This window comes from Paramisgurnus dabryanus, chromosome 8 (genome assembly GCF_030506205.2).
Source record: "Paramisgurnus dabryanus chromosome 8, PD_genome_1.1, whole genome shotgun sequence".
Lineage (NCBI taxonomy): Eukaryota > Metazoa > Chordata > Actinopteri > Cypriniformes > Cobitidae > Paramisgurnus > Paramisgurnus dabryanus.
Genome location: NC_133344.1, coordinates 35,224,988 through 35,237,967, shown reverse-complemented (window position 1 = coordinate 35,237,967; position 12,980 = coordinate 35,224,988). Strand labels below are relative to the sequence as shown.

At 34.6% G+C, this 12,980-nt stretch overlaps 1 protein-coding gene and 3 long non-coding RNA genes across 11 annotated transcripts in view; 2 read left to right on the top strand and 2 right to left on the bottom strand.

Annotated features, from left to right (window-relative positions):
* Nucleotides 1–668: 668 nt before the first annotated feature.
* Nucleotides 669–5,634, bottom strand: LOC135771423 (uncharacterized). Its single transcript, XR_010542905.2, has 4 exons — nucleotides 5,082–5,634; nucleotides 3,301–3,401; nucleotides 1,868–1,953; nucleotides 669–1,234 (listed from the first exon to the last, which is right to left on the bottom strand). It is a non-coding gene; the product is annotated as an uncharacterized lncRNA (long non-coding RNA).
* LOC135771424 (uncharacterized) lies at nucleotides 1,960–10,090 on the top strand. Of its 8 annotated transcripts, XR_012337221.1 has the most exons (10): nucleotides 1,960–2,705; nucleotides 2,814–2,910; nucleotides 5,671–5,731; nucleotides 5,857–6,016; nucleotides 7,586–7,645; nucleotides 7,742–7,786; nucleotides 8,544–8,620; nucleotides 8,732–8,785; nucleotides 9,025–9,196; nucleotides 9,307–9,784. It is a non-coding gene; the product is annotated as an uncharacterized lncRNA (long non-coding RNA). The 8 variants fall into 8 exon arrangements; XR_010542906.2 differs by having other exon boundaries at nucleotides 1,960–2,910; nucleotides 5,671–5,694; XR_010542909.2 differs by having other exon boundaries at nucleotides 1,960–2,910.
* Nucleotides 5,869–10,060, bottom strand: LOC135771426 (uncharacterized). Its single transcript, XR_012337224.1, has 6 exons — nucleotides 9,793–10,060; nucleotides 9,052–9,157; nucleotides 8,711–8,794; nucleotides 8,526–8,603; nucleotides 7,568–7,633; nucleotides 5,869–6,003 (listed from the first exon to the last, which is right to left on the bottom strand). It is a non-coding gene; the product is annotated as an uncharacterized lncRNA (long non-coding RNA).
* A 958-nt stretch (nucleotides 10,091–11,048) lies between the features above and the next one.
* The window catches only part of mtus2b (microtubule associated tumor suppressor candidate 2b), a 55,834-nt gene continuing 53,902 nt past the window's right edge, over nucleotides 11,049–12,980 (top strand). The window contains exon 1 of the mRNA XM_065281660.2: nucleotides 11,049–11,477. The gene's annotated coding sequence lies outside the window, so the exon portion shown is untranslated. The remainder of the gene's footprint in view (nucleotides 11,478–12,980) is intronic.

Here is a 12,980-nt window from a genome sequence, read left to right as displayed (position 1 = left end):
AAAGGAAAGTATGTGGCGGTATGGAAAAATAACCCTTATGGGCCCTTTGATGATCCTGTGACTAAACATGAAGATGAAAGATAATTAGATTGAGGTTGAGAAAAAAATACACAGTGGGCAGTTGTGTTTTAGTGTTTTTAATTGATGTTGTGTTAATCTTTTTAATTGAAGGGGAATAATGCAACATACAATAATAAACATACCCAGATAGCACACGTACGTCTCAGATACGTCTTGTAAAGATCTTTACATCTGCTGACGATCGTCTTTGAATAATACGTCTTCCATATCTCTACAAGACGTATTTAAGATCTTAAAAAATTCTAAATCCTACCTGCCTGCATGCATCTCCGTTTGGTCTTGAATCCGATCAAACGCAGACGAATCAGCAAAGACCTCCAACTCATTTCATTTTTTAAATAAATGTCTTGTTTAATTGTTTTAAAAATATAGTCAACATGTTTTTAAGGGTTGGCATTAATTTTGAAGCAAAAAATATAATTAAATATAATTAATAAAAGCCCATATCACGTATAATAAAAAACCATGCACAAGAAAAGGTGATCTCATACTCTTTCTGACTACAAAATATTAACAAATACAAAACACACAAGAACATCATTGCCAACAGCCACTGCCCCTCTGACTGTTTTATCAGTCTGAAATGAAAAAAGTTGAAAGATTACCAATCGTGAAACAATTGTGGAGATTTCTGTGATCGTGGCTCTTAATTGGTGGTCCTATCTCATACAGTGTGAGAGGTTTAAAGACGTCTGTTTTCCCAGTCCTGGGACCAAAGACACCTACGATAGTTTTATGACAGTGTAAGAAGTTCAGCATGATCAACGCACATCAACAATGTGTTTGCTTCTACGACCTGCATACCTGTATTTGTTTACCACTAGCGCATGTTGATGACAGATGTCGCAGCTTCAGATGCAATAGGTGTCTTCATCGACAGTCTACTGCTGAAGTTTAAACAATCCTTGTCACACAGTGTGATAAGGTCTTATTGGATTGCAAAAATCCTGCTGTGTATCCTGGGCTTAATATGTTGTGGAATGAAAAGTTTGGAAACCCCTGCTTAACACAAAGTCTCATTTAAAGTTTATAAGAACTTTTGCAATAGACCGACACTAAACGAAACTGATGGCAGATGAGGTGTTGGGATGACAATGGGCCAGAGTTGAATCTGTGCATCTTAGCAGATCACAGGCAGGTTTCTCCTGAAGTGCTGCATTAAGAAAAGAAAGGAAAAGATGTTAGAACATTTTTAAGGAAATTTAAATAATTCTCACAATCAATATTGGACTATAAACAATAAATTATTACCAATGCAATAACATGCAAACAGACCTGTCAACCACCTTAATATTTGATACTACGCGGTAGGCATGGGCTGGTTACCAGTTTTAAGGTACACCGTGGTTTTAAACAGTCAAGGTTACAAAACCACTAAAATGGTCTGTGAAACCGTCTCCAAGGTATGAACTGTATTTATACAAAATTCATTAAGTCATGTGATTGATTTGATGTTTACATGTAATATACATTTCGAAAATATTATATATAATATAATTTAAAGGCTTTATTTTTACCTGCCATTTAAAAATAAAAAAATTTAGTGTAGCAATGGGAATACCGCAACACTGTGAAACCGTGGTATTTTTGCTAAAGGTAATCATACCGCCAGAATCTTATACTGCCCCATGCCTACTAAGCGGTTGTACCATGTGTTAGAAACATCAAGATTCTCAAATTTTTAGGGCTAGCGCAATACCACAGTTTTGGCTAATCTTCATGTTCTCTAGGGCAGTTATTTTGCCCCAGTGACAGAAACAGCGACAGTAATCAAATAATTCATTACCTTATCTACATGTGGGTAGAGGCCCACAGGTGAAGGAAGATTTTTGGCCTGCACTTTCACAGCTGGTAAACATGGATTGTGGTGGGCTAGTGACAGAATGAAGAAGATCAGTTTAAAATGTGCTTTACAACCAGAGGTTGCATTATTTTGACAGACAAGGGCTGTAAGAAAATTGTCAAAATCAATAATAATATGAGCCAACAGCCAAACAATAACAACTAAACTCAATCAACTATCTTAATCTGCCTGAACTCAAATCTTGTGGTCTATAAAGTGGGAGTTTATCTGTGTGTAATTCAACCATCATGTTAGACTGAAGGAATTGCAGTTATCATTAGATTTCCCGACAGCACTGGACAAATGACTTCTCACACTCAGTGTGACTTGAGACAAAGGATAAACAAAGACATTGAGTATGTTTACATGCACATAATAAGAGGACAATTATCCTATTATGATATTATAAAAATCAGCTTATTACATTAACATGTTTCAAGCGTTTTAATTTACTTTTATTTGTGAAGTTTATCTATCTCAGGTGGAGACATACGCACATACGAAACGGCAAAAAAGACTTTAAAATCTGGTTTAAGAGCAAAAAAACTACCTGTGCCAATCAGTTTTTGCCATTTATGGGCTTTACCCTATAAAAGAAAACCATTTTATGCATTTAAATGACCTTACACGTTATCAGTTTATTAAGCGTTTAGACTATGTAGACACACTCACTGTGCACTAAAATTAAAAAAATTGGTTAACACGACCACTCGTGGTGGCTTCACTCAGAGGTTGGAGAAGACAACCGGTGGACTAAACATCAAGCCTCTGCACGATTCAGGTAAGTGGAATAAAATACATTGTAAATAAACATTATTAAAACAGATTGTGAAGTCATTCATTCAAAACTTGCTATGACCTAAGCCTAAATGACTTAATTTCTTTTTAGAATTAAGACAACCTTAGCAGGAGAGCCCCAGCAGTAACTTTCTCTCAAGCAGATGAGCAATAAGTTGCTTTGTATGAACACCACCCTAACAATCAAGGTAAAAGAGCATTAAACATTAAAGTTATTGCGGAGAATTTAGGTTTTCCGGGTGGATCATCAAGACTATTGGTCCTCCTAGTTGTCAATCTGGAGTGTTGCGCAATTGCATTTTTTTTAAAAAGCGGAGACGGCGTTTCTTTTCTAAAATTCGAGAAAATCCTCCGCTACACCTTTAAGTGGAACATTTCTATAGCATGCTGCTTATAGCTAGTGAGAAAGATAATCTAATTGATCTACCATGCATATCCTTCAAATAACTTAACAGAACAACTGAACATGTATAATATAATTTTATATGTACATTATTAATAATAATTGTTAATAATATTAAATATTTGTGAAATTATATACTTGTGAATTCATTATATTTGCAATGTTTATACATTACCTGTTTTTAGGTAAACAGATTATCCATCAGTGGGTGCCTCAAGGTCGGCTCTGTAAATCCTGTATTCTGCATGTTTCCGAGCACACGTTTTCCAGGACACACTAATATTAAACAGAAAAACAACATAAATCAGTGTTAAACACAAACAAATTTTAGGTAAATTAAATAAGGTTTTCATTTTCAATCAATATAAAAGAAATAAACGCAATAAAAAACAATGTCACTGACGTAATAAATATGTGTAAATTTACACGCATCATTTATTAAGCATTATAAAAAAATCCAGCAATATGATTAAACTTTGGTTATTTGTTATTATCCCTGCATTCAAATGGTTGCAGGTTGGAACAGGAAGTTAACCCTTCTGTCGCGCAAGCGCGAACTTAAGCTGTGTCTGAAACCGCTCCCTATCCACTATATAGTGCACTATATCGGGTGTCGGCCATTTTGTAGTGGTGTCCGAAACCTGAGTGAACGACTTCATTCCCTACATTCATTCACTACTTTTTACCCACAATGCACTCTGATTTTGAGGGTACATTCGATGTACACTCGTTCACTCATATTTCCCATGATGCAACGGGAGACGAACGCGTAACTTGAATCAGCTGAAGGATACTGACAGTAAACACCAAACATTTAGGTTTATACACTTTTGTTACTTCTTGTTGTCAGTTATTTTCTACTTTTTGAAAATAAACAAATGAAAAATAATTGCGTTATCTTTTATTTAACATCGAATACACATTTTTATTAAACAATAAATAAACAGCAGTAGATAAATATTATAAGTTGTTTTGCTCTCTTTATTATCAACTAATAGAATAAACATGACTAATGTGAAAAACAGTAAGAAAGTAAACTTTACCATTTCACAGCACAATCAATAAAGCCACACAGGTGTTTATGATGAATCTCTGCGACAGCTCTCTGACGCATGATATTTACGTCAGTGTCCGAAATCGCTCACTCATTTTCATTTGCTTCTTCCCCATATAGTGGACTCAATTGTCATTCCCCATATAGGGAATAGTGAATGAGTGAACGAGGGAACGGTTTCAGACACAGCTATAGACAGTGGTCGCGAGGCCATTCGTACGTCACGTGAGCGCCATTTTCATGATATGACCGTTTTTCCTCAGGCACACTTCAACATTTTCTTCGCATTTAACATCAATATTAACATGTAAATAATATAATTCGTAAACATAACGTTTATGTTAATTTATAATATGTTTTTTTTTTTATTATTGTTGGCTTTAAGTTAATTTGTCTGTCAGACTCAGTTTGTTCGTGTTGGTAAGTAACTTAACGTACGTTATTAACGTTACGCTAGCCTTTTGTCATGTATGTGTTGTTAGAAACTGATAAAAATACGAATTAATTCACAGATATAAATAACTTTATAGCTAATACAACTGATAAAATATATTAACTTAATTATCAAACCACTTCGCTATAAAACTTTAAGGCTTCTTGTGAATACCGGTCGTTTACATAACGTTAACTTACTCCAAGCAAGTCGGACGGGAAGATTGATACATTTTATAACTCAAGTAACTTTAAGTTAAACAGGGGCTGGTCTAGGCTAACTTAGCAAATTTTTACCCCACCACCGCTGAGAAAACGGTTACATGTTCAACGTGCCTTGCCTTCAGGATTTGCCGCTCGATTTTGGCTTGCATTGATAAACGTTACAAACAAACAAACCAAAAAAAAGAATGATCATATACGACAATCAATCTTTAGATCCACTACATGCATAACATGTTGGTACTTACCTCTACTGATGAAACTCCTTCGTCAGCGTTGTAACTTCACATGTTGGTTTTGGTAAATCACACGAGGCCAAAGATCGAGGTGAAAAAGAGAAATAAATCGTTCTGCGATGAGACACGAAGCCTTAAAAGCCACAGGCTACTCCAGCCCAAAGCCCTTGTGTCCGGCTTCACGTGGCTTAGCCTTAACCAGTATGACATCACAGTACCGCGTGATTACACTGTTTCGTGGGCTTTTGAATCACTCTCGCGGTACTTCAATGTCTGCGCATGTGTGCCTGAAGTCAATCACTCATGCTTGTAACAGGGGTAGCGTTTGTGCGCTCAGTGATTTAGGGTGTTACAAAACAAGATTATTACATATATATTATCAATTAGTATTGTAATAAAGCTTTTTAAATGTTTGTTAATGATTAAGTGTCATTAACAAACTCTGATTTAAAACATCAATATATATGCTACGTAAATTTTCCTTAAATCATCAAAACATCCAAAATCAATGAAACAAAAACAACAACAATGTATTTAAGATGAGACACATTCAGCATTTATAATTTTTTCTCTCTTTTTTGTTTGACTTTGTTTTCTACAGTAACCTGTTAACAGTAGACCAAAGGTATGATGATCAACTATAAATGCAATATGGTTGAAAGGTCAGTAAACAAACAACAAAAAGGTAATTTCTTAATAGAATGTCTATACATTTTTTGCTTTTGTTACATATTTCATACATCAAAATCATTAAACGTTAATAATTATGTATTCCAACTTGTTGCAGCTTGACAAAAATGTAGCTTGAAGGAGAAGGGACAGCTGAGTAACAAAGTCCTGGTATGCAGACGACGATACTATTACACTGACAAGAGTGTAATGATGATGGAGACACAAGCCAGAGAAAGGGGGGACCAAACACCAGGCCAGAATTCTGCATGAGTCAGGTAAGCATAATGAGTTACAGCAGTGGTTCTCAACTCTGTTCATGGAGTCCCACTGCTCTGTGCATTCTGTATGTCTCTTTGATTTGACAGACTGAGGCTGCGTCCAAATATCACTTTGTGCATCCTATCGTGCATCATGTTCTGGATGTAAAGCATGAGACTTTTAATTGTATGTTAACATTTCTATGGTGTTCACTGCATTATTGTTATGCATTTTGTGAAACATCTGCAACATTGTGTCGTTTATTTAGGGACAACTGAATAAATAATACACTTTAATAAAGCTACATACTCAAAACAAAGAGCTTTTTTACAGGAGCAAAGAATTCTGCATCTAAAAGTTTGATATAAGCAAATGTTCATTTCAGAGTGTTCATTTTATTTACAGAAAAACTTAAAAATGTTAAATATAAATTAAAAGTAGTAAATAAAACACAAATACGTTTTGGTGCAAATTGCTGGCACTACCTGGATTGAAATTTTTACCCATGCTAAGTGTGTCCCATCGGATGAATAATTCTACATGCACGCTTGGGATCTTCACGCCCACTAGAATACTTAGGCCAAATACAAAAAAAAAAACGTAATGTAAGTAGTCTAGTGCAAAGACAACAAGTGTGAAAATTTGGACACAGCCTCAGTTCAGTTCATGAAGATCTCTACTAATGAGCTGATGATTTGAATAAGGTGTGTTAAATAAGGAAGACATACAAAATGTAAATAGCAGAGGACCTCAAGGAACAATGTTTAGGTACAGTTACACTGTATAAAACATTAACTAAACAGACAAATTATTTGTCATAGCTTCAATAAACAAAAGAATGTCACCTGCATAGTAGTGTACCCTACTACACTTGGTCTCTGCAACAGTCCAGTTTAGTTCATGGTAGGGGGGCATATTTAGAAACATAAATATTTTCAAATTATTTGCGACCCTTACAAAGACACTAATTTCCCACAGCCAGCAACAGCACAATGTTTGTCTGACATCACAATCTTACTGTTATTACAACTTTATGATTGTCAACAACTACTACTTTAGACTGAACACCAGTGGGCGGAGCCAACGATATAATGATGTGCTGTGTCTTTCTGTGGGGGAGGTCAAATGAAAATTAATTTAGCTAGTGACATCACTAATCCAGCCATTTTACATTCGTAAAAGAAGAATGCTGTCTGCGATTCACTTGTGTTTCCATGATTGCAAAAACCTTTATCGAAGTACATATACAATTGTTTAAGTGTCATAATTAAAACATGCCTAAATTGGCAGTGACCCTGGCTTAAGTCGATACAAAACTCAAGTGCAAATCATGACACTCATATTAACTGTAGTTTTGCAAATTATTGTAACACCGATATCAGATATGAATAGTGTCTTATGTAAATATAAAAAGATCAGAACAAAAAATGAATATAGTCAAAAAAATATGATCTGTGCATTAAGATTTGCATTGTAAATGCAGTCTTATTGTTACGAAAAAACTTGGTTATTGCTGGAATCATGAATGGTCTGAATAGGATTTGAGTTTGTTTACTTGTGAAACTTACCTGCACCACCATTTACAGATCCAGTGGGTGCAGATCATCATACAGATGGTTCAAGTGTGGATCCACCTAATATTCAAGGTAAAAGAGCATTTGTTCACAGCATTATCTAAGAAAACATATCACTAGATATTACATATTAGATGTTAATGTCTGACTCTGATCCATACGAAACAGATTTTCTGTCCTGGGACACTCGGCTAACCATCAAGAAAGAACACAGTAGGTTAACAAGAATCTGACCTCACGTTTGATCATTACAAGATTATGGCAGTACATTACACATTTAAGGACTGTTATTCCTCTGGCTGATTTAAAAATAACCAAAAGTTCTTAAAAAGAAGCAGCCCTAGTTATTTTGGCTTGTTAAACATAAACTATATAGACATAAGTATTGCGACACCTCCTTCTAATAAACAGGTTTAAATACTTTACATATTTCCATGAGCACAAATCTTAATGCTACAGCATATGATATTCTAGAAAAACCGTTTGATGCTAAATTTATAGCAAGAGTTTTGGCAGGGCCCTTTTCAATACCAACTTAAGAATGACCCTACAAACAAAGTAAGGTTCAAACAGAAAATTAGTGATTCAGTCTGGTGTGGAAGAACTTTGACTGGTCTGAATAGACCTTAACTCAGCTAACACCTTTGATATGACTCAAAGGTTTTTAGCCAAAAACTCATCACCTAAACCTATCAATGACTTGTACAAGAAGCTGTAGTCATTTCGGAACAGAAAAAGGCACTTACAAAACTGTTGCAACAAAAATCTAAATTCTTTGTAGTGGTATTATATGGTATAGCATTTTTATTTGTTTTGATTGGACATACTGGAATAAATAAACATGTTTATTAGAATGAGGCCTCCCAATACTTTTGTCTAGTGTATTTGCCACAGACAGGGTAACGCAATCCTTAGAGTGTGCTTCTTTGTAAATGTGACAAATGAAAATGACCTGATCCATCATTTCCAGCTCCAGTGGGCATCCTTTATCCATCCAGACCCTCATACAGATGTTGGAGTTTTGATTCACCTAAAGTACCATGCAAGGTAAGAGAGCATTTGTTGACATAATTAGGAAGAAAACATAAACGCATTGTTCATGGCATTTAAATACAACATAACACTGTTTAATACTACCTTTTTCTGTTCAATCCATAGAGCACTCATTTTCCCTCTTGAGACCATGGTGTGACCTGCAAGGTCGAATGGAGAGTAAGTTGCCTAAAAAATAAAAAAAAATAAATGTATTTAAAATTGTCATTAGCTAAACATCAACATGTCTGAGGCAGATGCAGGTCTGATAATCTGTCCAACATTCAAAACCTCACAGTAAATCTACAGTCTTGAGTACTGTTTTAAATCAATGTATACATATGCTCATTATGAATTTTAATAAAAAATACTAAATGTATATAAAAAGCCTCAATTCAATTATTTTTTTGATATTGCAGCTGTAAGCGAGACAATCTTGGAGTCACCTGCATTGACTGGTCCAGTTGTTAGTCCAATTACAGATGGAGATTATAGAAGAGGATGATGTCTTTTCTCCAACATCTTTCTAGACTGATAAAAGATCTAGACAGGCTTGAACAAAAGTTAACAGAGGGGCTTATATAGAGAATGGTAAGAACCATTTTATCCGTCAAACTTTTTACCAATTATTGTAAACATAAACAATATTATAGGGCTTAATTTGTTTTAAACATTACTTCAATGTACTGTATCTGTTTAAGGTGAGCAGCTACACATAAAAGAAGAACATGGAGAATCTGCCCAGAGGTGTTAACCAGCAATGCAGCTATACAACTAAAGTGATGCAGGCGGAAACAATGTGTGTATGTTATGTCCAAATGTTGTTATGTTCAAATGTTTTACAATATACTTAAACAGGTGGACCTGTCATTATTGCATTAGTCAAGTACAACTGAGTAGGTTAAGTTTACATATCAACGTCAATAAATATATAAAAATAAATATCAGTCTTGACAGCAAACATAATAATGTTAAATAAAATAATAATTACAGCTTTTTAAGAAATTTACACGGGCTCAAACTATCAGTGAAATTAACTATCAAAAACCTAAAATAACCACAGACACGTGAATAAAATATCTAACGTGAACTAGCTAGTTACTGTACATACATTGCTAATTATCAACGAAATTTCTAGTTAACTGATCCCACACCCAGCATTATTAAAATGTATTATTACTACATACCTTAAACAAATGTCCCCTTAAATCGCCAGACCAGGACAGGTTTCTTTCTTGCCCTTCTTCTTTTGCATTGCGACGTCGATATAAGTGCATGGTGTGGTGTAGCACGAATTTAACGCAAAGACGCTCATATTAATAATATACACGATATTGACTATTAATACGGATGATTTTATCTTTGTTTGACATTCTAATCAGAGTTATATTGAGGAAACAAAGAAAACATATGACATAGTTTGTAAAATTAATTTTTCCTTATTTTTGTAATGGTTTCTTTTAGAATGCAGCTGCTGCAGATGATCTGTCCGTCTACCACTGAAGGAGACGCGGAAAATCGGGAAAAGATGTTCTTTGCCCGAGGAAGCATTTGATTAATTTAAAGATATTGTGTTTCTTTGTATGTTATAGAAAAACGTTGCTTTTTTGCATACACTCGTGTAAATATGCATCTTATGAATGTTTTCCTTTGTCTAATTTTAATAAATTTTACGCAATCAACTGCCTGTTTTATTGAAAATACTGTTTTAATTGTTGTCAATGATATATTGTAATAATGTGTATAACTGTGTAGAAGATGTAGTTTAGAGCAATTTATTTTTAATGATCTTTTAATCGTCTTTTAAAGCTCTCAGAAACATCTTAGAAAGAGCTCGATTAAAGCTCTTATAAAGATCTTTTAAAGATCTAAGAAACATCTTGGAAATATCTTAGATACATCTGCTAACCATCATTCTAAATATCAAGCGTCTTGAAAAGATCTTAAAAGCGTCTTCAAAACGGCTGGGCTCGTACGTCTCAGATACGTAATTCATATGGGCAAACGACCTTTATAATACGTTTTCCAGACGGAATGGAAATCTGAGTGATTACCTCGCAGATACGTATCTGAGACGTAACTTACGTGTGCTATCTGGGTAATCTTCTTCCTTCTTTCGTGTTTTAGTGTTTCTGTCCACAAATGGGTGTCAATTATAAAAAGTCATTATAATAATACTACAAATAACTATAGTTTTTGTTACAAATTTCAGCTAAATGAACAAAACTGCATTTTTTTTTCACAAGTTTTACGTCAGAATGCACGTCTGTGATTTTACTCAGTAATATCACTAGAGGGCGCCGCTCTTCACCTAAATTCTCCCCATGGTCCGTTATGTAGTTTAATTTTAAACTTAGTTTTTTTCTTTTTCATTCTTTTAAATTAGCATAAGCCAGAAACCTTATTTAAGAAAATACTTTTTATCAGTATAAAACCTAGATATAGATATAATTAATTATAGGCCTTCAAATTTTTTAATTACTGTTACGCACCGAAAAAAAACCGTTATGTGCTTTGCCGGCCTATGGGTGGCGCTCGAAACATATAACACACAGGCTTCGTCTCAAATCGCGACCTGTATGCATAGAACGCATTTTGGACATCACAGTCGCCTTCCGAGATAACAGCATTTTACAATATCATATCCGCTCCGATGTTCATATTCCAGCGTATCAAGATGGATAACAAGTTTTGAGACGCGACCATAATTCGATACATTCCACACCATTCATTTCTCTGACCAGCATCCTGCAGTACACGACTGCCTGTCTGTTGCCTCTCTCCGGATCCTCCAGGCTGATTGTAAACTCGACTCGAGGATGCCGAACAGATTGATGTTTTCTCACGGGTGCTGATGCTGCTGGACCTGCAGGTAAGAGTGTCTGTAAGTAGGCTATATGCGGCTGATGTATGTGATGATGGCGCACTGTCAGAGCATCACATCCACCTTCTGTCGTGTTTATCTGCATTAGGAGGGAATGTGGGATTATATCACATACTGTATATCACATTTGGTCTTTTACTTTCTGCAACATGTATTTTCAGTTCGCATGAATTTAGGGATCTTTAGTGCTTTATTTATAAAGGTGTACAGTATGTTGATTCTGTAGTGTCTTGTGTCTTCATATATTTATTAGCTGTTTATTTGTTATGGTATGCATTTGTTTGCAAGAACAATTTTTGATAATCATGGCATAATATTTAGTAATAAATAATAGTATAATTATAATAATTAATAATAATAGTATATAATAATACACTATAGCCTAATATACAATAATATATTATATTAATTATTAGTTATGGACATCACTGTGATGTTTCTTTGGTTTGTTTTCAATTTTTGCCTGCATTGCCAACATTTTACATACAGGACTCTAACCAATGCTTCACTGCACCTTGGCCACATGCCACACAAAAAGCTGTGTGTGTACTGTACGACATTGATGAATGCCAAAGACCTACGTTTTTTTTTATCACTTCTGAGTCAGCTGTTCTGATACTGTCAGCAGATCATCTGAGTACTCTGAAGAGTGGGTTGCACACTGTTTCAATACAAATCTTTATCTGATATTTGCATAAATGCTTTTTTCTTAAATAGATAAAAAACAGCATGATTTGCAGCAGGATTCAAATCTTTGGTACATGGGCAATTCTCACGAAACCATTGAAACACCACGGCACCAATGATTTTAGATATAAAATGTGTAATATAGTAATATTAAAAAGCATCAGAATTAACACAATACTGTGTTCTACCTTGCACAATGTGTGATCTTAACTTAAGAATTTATAATATGTCAATTTTATCTCATTTTCTGCTGAAATTCTCATTACCGCAATACGTCCGGATGTGTTTGAATATGCGTTATGCTGTAATTTAAACAAATGAACACAAAAATATTTAGAAAACAAATAAATGGATGTTTTGCTAGACTACTTTAGATGACAGAAAAATAATTTACTGAATATTCATGTATAATAATAATAATGAAGAAAAATTAGGGAAATGATGTGTCCATGCCTGATGTTTTCATCCTCCGCAACACTTTTTGAGAACAGTTTAAGCACACATACAGAATTTTGATAAAGTTTAATTTTGAGTGACCAAGCACATGGACCATTTACTTCAAGATGCCTACCAGTTCCAGTTAAATTTGAAATATTCCCTTGTCGGAATGCTTACACGACATTATGATTATCATTACCGAAACAGGTAGTTTTCCGCATTTCGAAAATTGTTTGATTTACAATTTTTTTATGAAAATGTTCTTTATTAAAGTCTAATTATATGCACTGAATAAAAAATGAGCAAAGCCTACATGGCTTCACATACTGGGGTACCACCATTCTCATATACCGCAACCATTTACAG